We start from the raw sequence: 12,091 nt of genomic DNA, 5'->3' as shown, positions 1-12,091 counted from the left end.
GGCTGGTGGGTGGGTCAAAATTGGCTCTTCGTTCCGTCTCGAGCTCACGTGCAGCGAGGAGGTGCAGCTTCAGAGCACAGGAACAAGAGGATGCTTTCTTGGCTTGTTGCTCCTTTTATCCGTCTTCAGGGCGGGCGTAAACCCGCCCCTGCCTGCCCCAAGGGCGTGGCCGGCCGCGTTAGTGTCTAGGCCAGCCCACTCCAGGGCGGGAAAAAGGCGCGCCCCGGCTACGCCGCTTCGGGCATACCAGCCGAGACACGCCTCCCGCCCAAGATGGCTTCCCGGGGGGATCGTGGTACTCCGCCATACGTTCGGGGGGACCGAATGGTCGCCCCTTTCCATATGGCTGAGATACCCGCCACCCCCTCTCAACACAATCCCCAAGGATGGGAAACCTGAAACGGTTCTGAACTTTTGGAAGACGGGAGGGAGTGACCCTCCCGGCCGTATTTATTAAAATATGAAACAAAATAAAACATTAAAATAACAGTTTCATATTATGTACAATTTCATTTCCACATTGCGATGTTTGGCTAACCTTAACATATTCTCTAATACAAAGGTTCACCTAGCCGAACTAACATCCTACAAAACATTTAACTTGAAATTGTACATCCTAACGTTTAAGGGCCAACGGCAAGGTCGTAACCGGTGTCAGATCCCTAAACCAGAAATATCCCCCTCACTTGTGAGGGGCGACCGCACAGAGGTGTACCTCAAGTGCATCTACCAATTTCCCTTGACTTGACGGGGGCCCCAATAAACTCGACGCCATTTAAAGGTTGTCTGAGGACTCGTGTGAGGTGTCTAGAAGGTAGCGTAGACCCCCTCCCAAACCCCACACAACTTACCACATCTGCGGTCGCAGATGTCCTGGCCCCGGGAAATTCCCCAGGAGGGGGCTGTAGCCCCTCCTACCCAGGAAGGGGCCTTGACCGCCTTTCCTTTCCTTTCGGCGGCCCATCCTTAGAAGGGACCGCCTCCCCGTTGAGGGGCCAATGGCCACCTCCCTCGAGCGCTCCCATCCGTAATGGGTGACGCCCACCCATAGGGATATTCCAATTACTGCTCACCGATCATGACCTTACCGCCACAGGCCGGATAGTTGACCGGCTATCCGGACCCCCCACAACATCCTGCCTAAAGGTCATGTCATAAAGTCTTTAGCCAAGCTATCAGGTCTCCTATGAGTAACTCGTTCCCCATCTGGGACAAATGAACACCATCCCCCAAATACATACTGTCCCCTTTAATACAACCATGCGAAACAGAATGCAGTGTATTTGAACGGAACAATCTACTCACTTTATTATTAATTTTCCTTACTGAATGATTCAGAGCAGAAACCGAAAGAGCCCCCCGCCACACTTTCCGTGGGATCATATGGGACCATGCAATTGTGCACCCTGGAACTCTTCTCGCTAACCAACTTACCGTGGAAAGCATCGCCTCAAGAAGAAGTCGTCTACCAGTGGTCACCAAATCATTGCCCCCAAGATGTACTATGACTACAGACGGCGGTGACCTCGTCCGCCCTAACAAACCCTCAAAATATGATCGAAACTGGTCAATACAGAGCCCGCCCTTTCCGTAGAAGGACACACTGTACCCGTATTCCCCAGCCACGTGAATCATGTCACCTGCTTTGAATACATCCGCGGCACGCCTCACGTATGAGTGGCCCACGACCCACACCTCCTTTTTCACAGCCGGTGATGTCTGACCGCTGGCCCCCCGGTGTCGGGTCGACTGCACAGCCCGCCCCGCCTCGTAGGCTTGCGCAACTGAAAACCAAACAAAAAAAAGAAGCGTGAGTACATCATTACAGCTTCACAACATGTGCAACCGCACATACCTCTTATAACAGTTTGAGGACCAACGCCCCACACGTTTTACTTGTTCAACATTCAGACCCCTGGCCGTAGCCTCTGTAGCAGCCCCTATCCGAAGGGAATGGGTCCCAAACTCGCCGGGGTTCAAGCCCGCGGCCGAAATCGACATCGCAAGCACCCGCTGAAACTGAAACCTTGTCAGTGGGGTGGCGTCAGCGTGTCTCAACAAGGTCCCCCCCCATGATGCCACCCTTTGCGTTAAATATTCCTCTACGCACACCACAGGGCACATGGGAGACCCGGGAATCCTTTGTATGATTATGCAGTCCCCAATCGCACCCTGATCGGTCTTGGACCTGTAAAACGGGACAGTCAATGTCTCCCCCCTGACCTGAACGTGCTCTCGGCACAGTCCCCCCATGGTATCCTGCTTGTTCTTTGCCACTAGCTCGCTTACCCGCATAGCCCCATGGAATGCTAGCACAAAAGCGGCTCGGAATAACACTGTTTCATACTGGGATGAACACGTTGCAGGAAGTACAGATAACAACAGAGCCAACCTATCCAGACCTATCGGGCGCCTTTCATCTACTCTGCGACCCTCAAGGCGTTGCCACCCACGTAGCGCTTTTTGCACAACGAAAGACGCAGTCGGGTCCTGGATCCCATGAGCCCTTGCCATAAAGGAAATGGCGGCCCGATGCCTCTGGGCCGTAGCCACTGATTTGCCTGCCTGATGTAAAGACAGCAGAAATTTTACTACTAGCTCTTCCTGGCCCCAAAGCTCTCCCCTAGCAGCCCCCAAAAAGGCCCAATAGGATCGGAACGCCCCTTCATATGCCTTCCTCGTCCTGGGTGCTAAACTCTCTCCCACGAGGTTCTGTAGTTCGGGGCACCGAGAGACCAGAGAGCTTCGGGAAAGGGTGCCGCCACCGGGTCCGCTGTGGGCAGAAAACCCCAGAAGGCCTGCATACGAAAACGAGAAAGCGCATCAGCCGCTTGATTCATTACCCCCGGCACATGTCTTGCCCTAAATAGCACGTTCAATTGCATACACAATAACACAATTTCTTTGAGCAATCTCAGAATCCATTTGCATCGTGCTGCCTGGCTATTGATACACTCAACCACGGTCATGTTATCAGACCAAAACACCACAGAGTGATCTCTGAATCCCTCAGGCCAAGTTTTCAGGGCCACCAGAATGGGAAAAAGTTCAAGAAAGGCAATGTTACTTGTCAGCCCACACTCATGCCACCATAACGGCCATTTTTGAGCTGACCATTGTGTGCCGAATATGGCACCAAAACCAATGCTCCCAGCCGAATCTGTCCACAGCCCCAGCTCCTCGGAGGACACCGCCAGTTTATTCCAGACGATTCGACCATTGAACTCCGCCAGAAATGCCAACCAAATGCGCATGTCCTGGCGAACCTCTGCCGATAGCCTCGTGCGATGATGACCCTCTTTCAGGCCGACCATGGCCTGAGCGATCGAGCGGGAAAAGGGGCGGGCCATCGGCATTACTCTCAGGGCAAAATTCAGCTGGCCCACCAATTGTTGTAATTGATGCAGTTTGACCTTAGACTCACTAATACACGTTTCCAGGGATGCCCTGAATCTTAGCACCTTTTTTCTTGGTAATCGAAAACAACCTTCCTCTGAGTCGAGCTCGATCCCCAGGAACTCGAGGCAAGTCGAGGGACCCACCGTCTTACCTGGTGCCAACGGCACACCAAAATGCTTCATTAATACACAAAATTCATTCAAAGCCTGTCCACATTCTGGATCCCCGGCTGCCCCCAGAAACAAAAAGTCATCGAGATAATGCATAACATTTTGAAAACCCGTCCTCTTTGTGAAGACCCATTGCAGAAAACAACTGAACTTTTCAAAATAGGCACAAGATATAGAGCATCCCATTGGCATACATTGATCCACGTAATAGTGACCCTGAAACATGAAACCAAGGAGACGCTGATCGTCTGGGTGTACCGGGAGCAACCGGAACGCTGACTCAATATCTGATTTTGCCATCAGCGCACCGGGCCCTAGGCGATTCAACATGGCAACGGCCTCATCGAAAGATGCGTACCGCACCGAACACACTTCCGGGTCTATCGCATCATTCACGGAAAGACCACGTGGGGCTGATAAATTATGTATCAGCCGAAACTTACCCGGGTCCTTCTTGGGGACCACCCCCAAAGGGGAACAAACAAAGTTAGCACACGGTGGCACATCAAATGGACCTGCGACTCGGCCTCGAGTAACCTCCTTCCCAATCTTTTCCTGTACCACGGTCGTATGTTGCAAGACCGACAGTTGGTTCTTACATTTTGCTACACCCTGAAAATCCCCCACTGGGATGCGGAAACCATATGAAAACCCGTTCCGCAATACCCCAGCGGAAGTATGATCCGGGTATTCGTTGAGCCAAGGAATCATTGCCATGGTATCAATCGGAGTAGGTAAAGGCGCCCCTCGGACTATTTCAGACCTGTTTGACGCTTCCCCTACCACCGTTATCACCCGGTTTGGCTCTGCACATGGACTCAGGATGGGATGGCTGCCCACACCCTCCACATTCGTGTCTAAACTTGCATGACCCCTGGGGCCTCGTACATTTTCCCCTGTTAAAGTTCCAACAAATCCCCCTTTTACCTGCGTTGCCGTTCGGCTTCGAGTGGTAGTCGTTACCTGTACCCGATCGAAAGGGTGTCCCAGCATATTGGCGGGAGGATTCACCCCCGCTACTCCCTACCAATGGTACCTTCAACATACCTGTACTCTCCATTTTTGACCATGAAACAGAGTCGTAACAATCCCAAGTCAAGTTTTTGTCGTGTTCTTTCGCTTTCCTAAAAATATTATCGTAACAGAACCACTGATTGCCCCCATATGATCCATAATACTCCATGATCCGTGACTGATAAATAGGCAATTCGGTCAGCAACTCGGGCCTACGTTCGCCCATGATGGAGGTAAAGATTCCCCATGCCCTGCCCCAAGTGCCAATGTTTTCGTCAACCTTAAAGGCGGCCATTTTTGCGCGCCAAACACTCGGATGCATGAGCTCCTTTTGGATCTTAACATGCTCCATCTCATAATGGTCGGTAAGCAAAGAGAAAATGTTTACATACTCATCCGCCCACATCTTTTCCTTAATTGCCAGAGGAACATGCTGACCCACCTTTTCCCTTCGGGAAGGTGCAGACCCCTCCCTCACAATCGGCAATGGCCGCTTACCTGAACCAGAAGCTGCATCTGCCGCTGGACCTGATCCTGTTGCTTTTTCCACCGCCGGAGATAGCGGGGTAACTGGCGATGGTGCCTTCACCGCCTCCCTAGTTTCACGCAGTTGTTTCATTAACACCCGTGCGTCGTCAGCCGTGGCGCCCTCGCTATCTTTCCCCAACCACGCTGCCAATTGTGCTGCTAACTCAGGAGGCATATCCTCCCCGGACACAGGAGTGACCACCACGGGAATCGTATTCCCCTCCCTCGGCACTGGAGTGGGCTCTTCACGTGGGGTATCGGGAACCGGGGTATCCCCCCCAGATGCCCCCCTTCTGGACCTCTTGCCTTTCCCTCCGGGAGCTGCTCCCGACAAAGGTCGTTTCGGTCCTCCTTCCCCGTCTTTCGCCGCCATCTGCTTCTTCAGATCGGTTACTTCTTTCATGAGCATACGGAGCATCTGATCGGTAGTAACTCGCTTTCCGACTTTCTTGGGCATTCTCAGACAGAGTATCTGTAAGACAAAAAAGAAAGATTACCACGCTCAAAATTGGCTCTTCGTTCCGTCTCGAGCTCACGTGCAGCGAGGAGGTGCAGCTTCAGAGCACAGGAACAAGAGGATGCTTTCTTGGCTTGTTGCTCCTTTTATCCGTCTTCAGGGCGGGCGTAAACCCGCCCCTGCCTGCCCCAAGGGCGTGGCCGGCCGCGTTAGTGTCTAGGCCAGCCCACTCCAGGGCGGGAAAAAGGCGCGCCCCGGCTACGCCGCTTCGGGCATACCAGCCGAGACACGCCTCCCGCCCAAGATGGCTTCCCGGGGGGATCGTGGTACTCCGCCATACGTTCGGGGGGACCGAATGGTCGCCCCTTTCCAAAATACTACTTTGACTACAAATATTCATTAAAAACACTACATTACTTATAATTATTTAAAAAACGATATTATTGTAAACTATGTTTTTGTAAACGATATTTATTACAACTATATTAATGTTAACGATATTACTTACCTGTCTGTCGATATTCTGGTCAGACGATATTTTTGTCATCGATATTTCTTCTTGTAGATATTTTTGCAGCGATATTTAGGTTAGTCGATATTTTTACGACGATATTCCTGCTCTGTACCGTGCGCGAGACACATTCAACATTCACACTTCTTCTTTTGTAAGGGTCCAAAGAGCATATTTCATTTTAAGGTGGCCTCAACATCTGTTCAGCTGCGTTCACAGATTGTATTTTTTAAAATTAATTAGGGAACAGGCTATCAGTAAAAGCATGTTTTCTCACTAGTTTCCCTTTCCTTTGTGACTTTTAAACTGGATGGATGCCACCAATCTTTTGTTTACTGCCATAACAAAAAACAGGGCCAAAAGTCCCAATTTTCATATGAATTTCCAAATGTGGAGAACTTTGTGCCTACATGTAATACATACTTGGGAGAATTACAGGACATTTATGAGGGAAAAGCTTTGCAACTTTTAGGACGCCTGGGAAAAAACCTGACTCACCTGTCCACAAACCAGTACTTATCAGGTATTCCAGTCAGGGAAGCATCAAGAATCCCTAAAGTCAGAGAGTTTGTAGAGGAGTTGAATCACCTTCAAGCAGTCAATGGCCTGATTCGAGTGGTGGATCCCACTAGCCATGCCTGACCACATACTTAACTTCTTTTTAGTCCACATCATTCCTGTGTACGCTTCTTGTTACAGCCAGCACTGGCCATGGCACACAGCTGTGGTATTTCGGTCAGCAACTGGGGCATAACAGGGGCGCAACTGAAACTAATGGTCCCTTCTTTCCTGTTACTACAGGGGACCTTGCTGGCACCATAAAGAAAACTCACATAATATCTTCACTGGAAAGGGGTCCCTCCCTGTTCACCACCATCCCGGCACTATATGGCCCACTGCTGCTGCGTACCCTTGTTCCACCACTGAACACCTCAAGGAGATAGATGTTGGGCCATGAATGTGTGGTGGCATTGACAGTGGTAGGGCTGCTTTATGGGAGCAGGACTTCAATGAGTTGCAGGTGGTTGTGATAGAAGCCTGTGGCCGGGCATACCTGCCCCAGAGGTCACATGAAGATTCATAGGACTGGTGGACCGTATTACCTCCGTCACCCTCTCTCTTTCATTCCCAACAGGATAACTGATCTTGGGACATTGATCAGGAAACACACGAAGAGAAAGAACATGGAGCCTTTAACTGGGCTTTCTTTTGTGACGAGGCTCCGCCCACAAAGAACATCAGCAGAGAATCATTGTATATAATCCAGGAAACACAACAGAAGACGTGCAACGTCACAGACGCGGAGGAGGAGAGTAGCGGAGCCGCGGGAGAATCAAGGAGAAGAACGTACCTTCCGAGGAGCAGCGAGGAGCCGAAGACAGCGCCGACGGAGGCAGAGCCAGGAGGCCAACGACCCCTCTCATCCCGAGCCACGCTCACGGGAGAGCATGACTACTCCAGGTACAAGACCGTCTCTCGGGTTGGGCGGGGAGGCGGGGACACCCATAAATTGTCTCGGAGCACGCCGCTCCATCTCACACGCCGAATCCCTCCCGTATTCCTCACTCCCCTTCCCTGTGACCCAACACCTCACCCCCTCACGGAATCGCCACTGTAAATAGATTACACTGGTTACACGAGTGCAGCAGGTGTCTCCTCACTCCTGGCCCTTTAGAAGTGGGAATAGGATAAACAACCCTACTGACCGCTTCCTATTTCTGCTTTCCTTATTTTGGGGGCTGACACTTCACCGCTGGACTGAAGAGGAAGAACGTGGCCTGGTCCAGAAGCCGCCTGACCGACCTGGGTGCCTGCCGCCACCACGGACCCCGCACAGTTTGCTGCAGAAAGACTAACTAGTAGACACAAACGTGTTCAAAAGAAAATAAAACCGTACCTACCCAGATCCAGTTTCCGTCCTGTTCATTCCACGCCCCCACAAAGCCTATTACTCTATACAGTGGAATGTGGAGTTTGTCATCAAGGACCATCTGTTGGTGAGTATGAAACATCGTGAAGCAGAACAAGTACAATAACACGCAGGCCATAGGATTTATTGCTGAAGCCATGAAGAAGACTTCAGTTAAAGGAAGCACTACTCCCTTTGCTGTGATTGCCCCAGCAAGGATTTTGTCTCACTAAAGCATTACGAATTACCATTCCCCAGGAAGCAATAGGGGGCATATTCACAAGCCCTTACTGCAACAGGATCGTCACTTTTTTTGATGCTCCGTTGGCGCTGTGTGCTGGCCCATATTTACAAAGACACATTGCATGGCTTTACACAGCTTTGTATATATGGCCCTCTTTCATTAAGTACTCTGCATCAAAGGAGCATGTCATGGGTGTTGCTGTGGGTGATCCCTGGCAACACCCATGGCTTAACACTCACAGCAACACCCATGGCTTTGTGACACTGCCCCAGATTTATATGGATTCATAAGTCTGAGGTAGCGTCAAAAACTATTGCTTTTACTTGGGAGGCATTAAAGTGGCACAATGAGGAGAAATACTTTTATTTATCCTCATTTTTTCTCTTTCTATGTGTGCTGCATTTTAAAGGAGCAATATGCCATTAATTAATGTTTTTGTGCAGGGTGCCTGCATTGGCGCACGGCTGCTGTGTGTGCGCTAGCGAAGGGAGAGCACAGGGGTGTGTCATATTCTTGTAAATATGGCACATTCCTGCGTTTCTTTAAATGATGCAGTTCAGCACAGCAAAATCGCTTACGGTGCACGCCGCCCCAATTAATTTGAAAGTGTCCCTCTGAGTATGAAGATGCTGCTGTACCATCAGTGAGCACACACCTGTGTTGCTTCTCACTTAAGTACACTCATGTACCATTGCACACATCTTACTATACACATCAAGTTCCTTACACTATCTGCATACTCTAACATTTCCCAATCATACTGTTTGCATCTGCAATCTGGATATATAATGCATTTCATGTCCTGAGAACCTTACAGATGTATTCAGTGCGTTAGCATTTTATGTATGAGCTTGTGAATCTATCTGTTCAGTTCATAAATCTTTATTGGGCATAACCGCTTTAAAAGCACATAAAAAGATAATAAAATAATTTAAGAACAATAAAAACCAAGTGATATATTAGCGATAAAATACAATTGAAAATGATACAATGAACACAGCACAGCCATGTTCCTTGTTAAAAGTAAGACCCCTTTAAAATCATTGCTAACCCCATTACATCTGTCTCACAGTTTTACAACAAAGATACTCCAGGATACAACCATCAGGAAGCTAACCTTTTTTGTATGAGATTCCACATATTCAGCAAAAAATGTGAGACAGCAAAACAATATTTTGGTTGACATCACTTCTAAGGATCCTGATTGCTATTCTGCAGTCTATGATCAACGATTGTGACAAAGCGGTATCTCCTTCCTTCTGAAAGGTAGCAGTAAGGGTGCCCATCCTGGCATGACCTAAAGTCAAATTGTCTATATGTCACCAATATAAACACTTGAATGATTCTTTCGAAATCCCAATAATTTCTACAGGTGTAGACCAGAGGTTCTCACACCCCATGTCAGTTAGTCGGCTCTGGACACATCTAAGCCAGGAGACTCTGGGATCCCCAAGCAGCCTCATGAAATCCTTCAGGCCCTGCTGGTAGGACAATAGTTCTGAAGTCGCCCAGATCCTATGTCAGTAAAAAATTTGAACTGAGGCCCACTTTATCAGAAAGTGGTCTGAGGTCCACATCAGATCTTAAGGGAATAAGCGGGGTGCTAACAGGAAGATTAGTGAGGAGTCACATAAAAAGATTTACGACTTTCTCCAAACATCTGACATTCACATTACCATAGAGTTACCTCTCCATAAAATGTTGCCCCTAGGGCTTGCAATTATAGATTTGAAGTGGTGGGGCCACTGAGCAAAAAGGGAAACCTTGTTGAGACCTTATAATACCCTCTGTATATTGCTCCAACTTAAGTCTACACTTTTGGATGGTATTCAGACAGAAATGTCGACTTACAAAAATAGCGATTTGGAAATATCATGACAGAAATAGCGACAGCAAAAAATGTCATGGTCAAGAATATCGAATTTAAGGTAAGAAATATAATTTTTTTAAATATAGAAGTAAATAATATCATTTGCAAAAATATAGTTGTTTAAAAGATCGATTTTTAAATTAGTGTTATGTATTTTAGTTTATATTTTAAATGTGTGTGACACATTTTTTTTGTATATGTATTGTTTATGTTTTTTTAATATGTGTTACATTTTTTGTAGTTAACAATTTTATTTTAATAAAATTTTGCGTTTTATAGCTCTTTAGCGTGTTGTGGGTTTCTAGGGGAATAGGGTGAGAAGTAATTTAATTATAATACATGAATAATTCTTTTTTATTTGTTAATATTTATTCAATTGAGATTTTATAGTGTTAATTGTGGGAAGTAACTTATTTGTAATTAATTATTAATATGTTTGTTAATTAATATCGATTAATTAATTGATAATTCATTATGGTAATTGTGCAATTTTTTCAGTTGTGGTTTTTAAAGGGGTGTAGGAATGGAAGTAATTTATTTTGATTAATTAATATTTCGTTGTTAATTGATATTAACTAATTGGTTGAAATGAATTCTGGAAATTGTGTAATTCATTTCAGGTGTGGGTTGTGGTGTTTATAGGGGTAAAGGGTGGGAAGTAATTTATTTTTAATTGGTTATTAATTAGTTGGTAATTTATATTAATTGATTGTAAATTAATTATGGAAATTGTGTAATTAATTTCATGTGAGGGTTGTGGGGTTTATATGGGTAAAGGGTGGAAAGTAATTTATGTTTAATTAATTAATAATTAGTTGATCATTAATATTAATTATTTAATTGATATTTAATTAGGGTAATTGTTTATATTGTTTTGTGCATGGGTTTTACTGTTATAGGGGTAAAGGGTGGGAGTAAATTAATTTTACTTACTTTATAATTAGTTGTTAAATACAACTGTTTTTTTTTAATGAAAATACGTTTTAATTGTGTAAATAGTGTTTTTACAGTTTAATTTTAGCTGTGGTTTGTGGGGAATATATGGGTAAAGTGTGGGAAGTTTATTAATTTTTGTTAGTTTTAATTTGTTTTTCAATTAATAATATTTCTTTAATTGGTAATTAATTATGTTAATTATGTAAGTAAATTTTTTATTTAGATGCGGGTTCTGAATTGTGTGGTATTATAGGGTAGGAAATTAAAAACTACATTTATGTAATAATTAATGTTTTTGTTTCTAAATAATTCCTAATTTAAAATATTTATTTGCTTGAAAAGTATTTTTCATTTTATTTAATATAATATTTGTAGGTATTTCTTATGTGCATTTAACGTTTTATAATATGTTTTTATTTTGTATTATTACATATATTTGTACTCTAATTTTTAACATATTTATATATGTTTTTATTCATTTTGTTTTTTAAATATATTTGGTGTTAATACTTTGTTTGTTGTTAATTTTGGACAGACTGGAGTGAGAATATTAATTGTTACCCCTCCACTATCCAACACTTTCCCTACTGTTGCACTAATTGGAGAGGGAATAGTAACTTTTATCACTCCGCAATCCAACACTTTCCCTTCTGTTGCACTGAATGGAGTGAGAATAGACATTTTATACCCGTCCGCTATCCAACACTTTTCCTACTGTTGCACTCATTGGAGTATTAATAGTAATTTTCACCCCTCCGCTATCTAACACTTTCCCTACTGTTTCACTGGCTGGAGTGGGAATAGTAAATTTCATCCCTCCACTATCCAACACTTTCCTTACTCTTGCACTCACTGGAGTGGGAATAGTAATTTTTACCCCTCCGCTATCCAACACTTTCCATATGTTTGCACTCACTGGAGTGGAAAGAGTAAATTTTACCCCTCCGCTATCCAACACTTTCCTCACTGTTGCACTCATTGGAGTGGGAATTGTAATTTGGACCCGTCTGCTATCCAACACTTTGCCTACTGTTACAGTCACTGGAGTGGAAG

This window comes from Lissotriton vulgaris, chromosome 5 (genome assembly GCF_964263255.1).
Source record: "Lissotriton vulgaris chromosome 5, aLisVul1.2, whole genome shotgun sequence".
NCBI classification, from domain to species: domain Eukaryota; kingdom Metazoa; phylum Chordata; class Amphibia; order Caudata; family Salamandridae; genus Lissotriton; species Lissotriton vulgaris.
Note: the sequence above shows the minus strand (reverse complement) of the source record.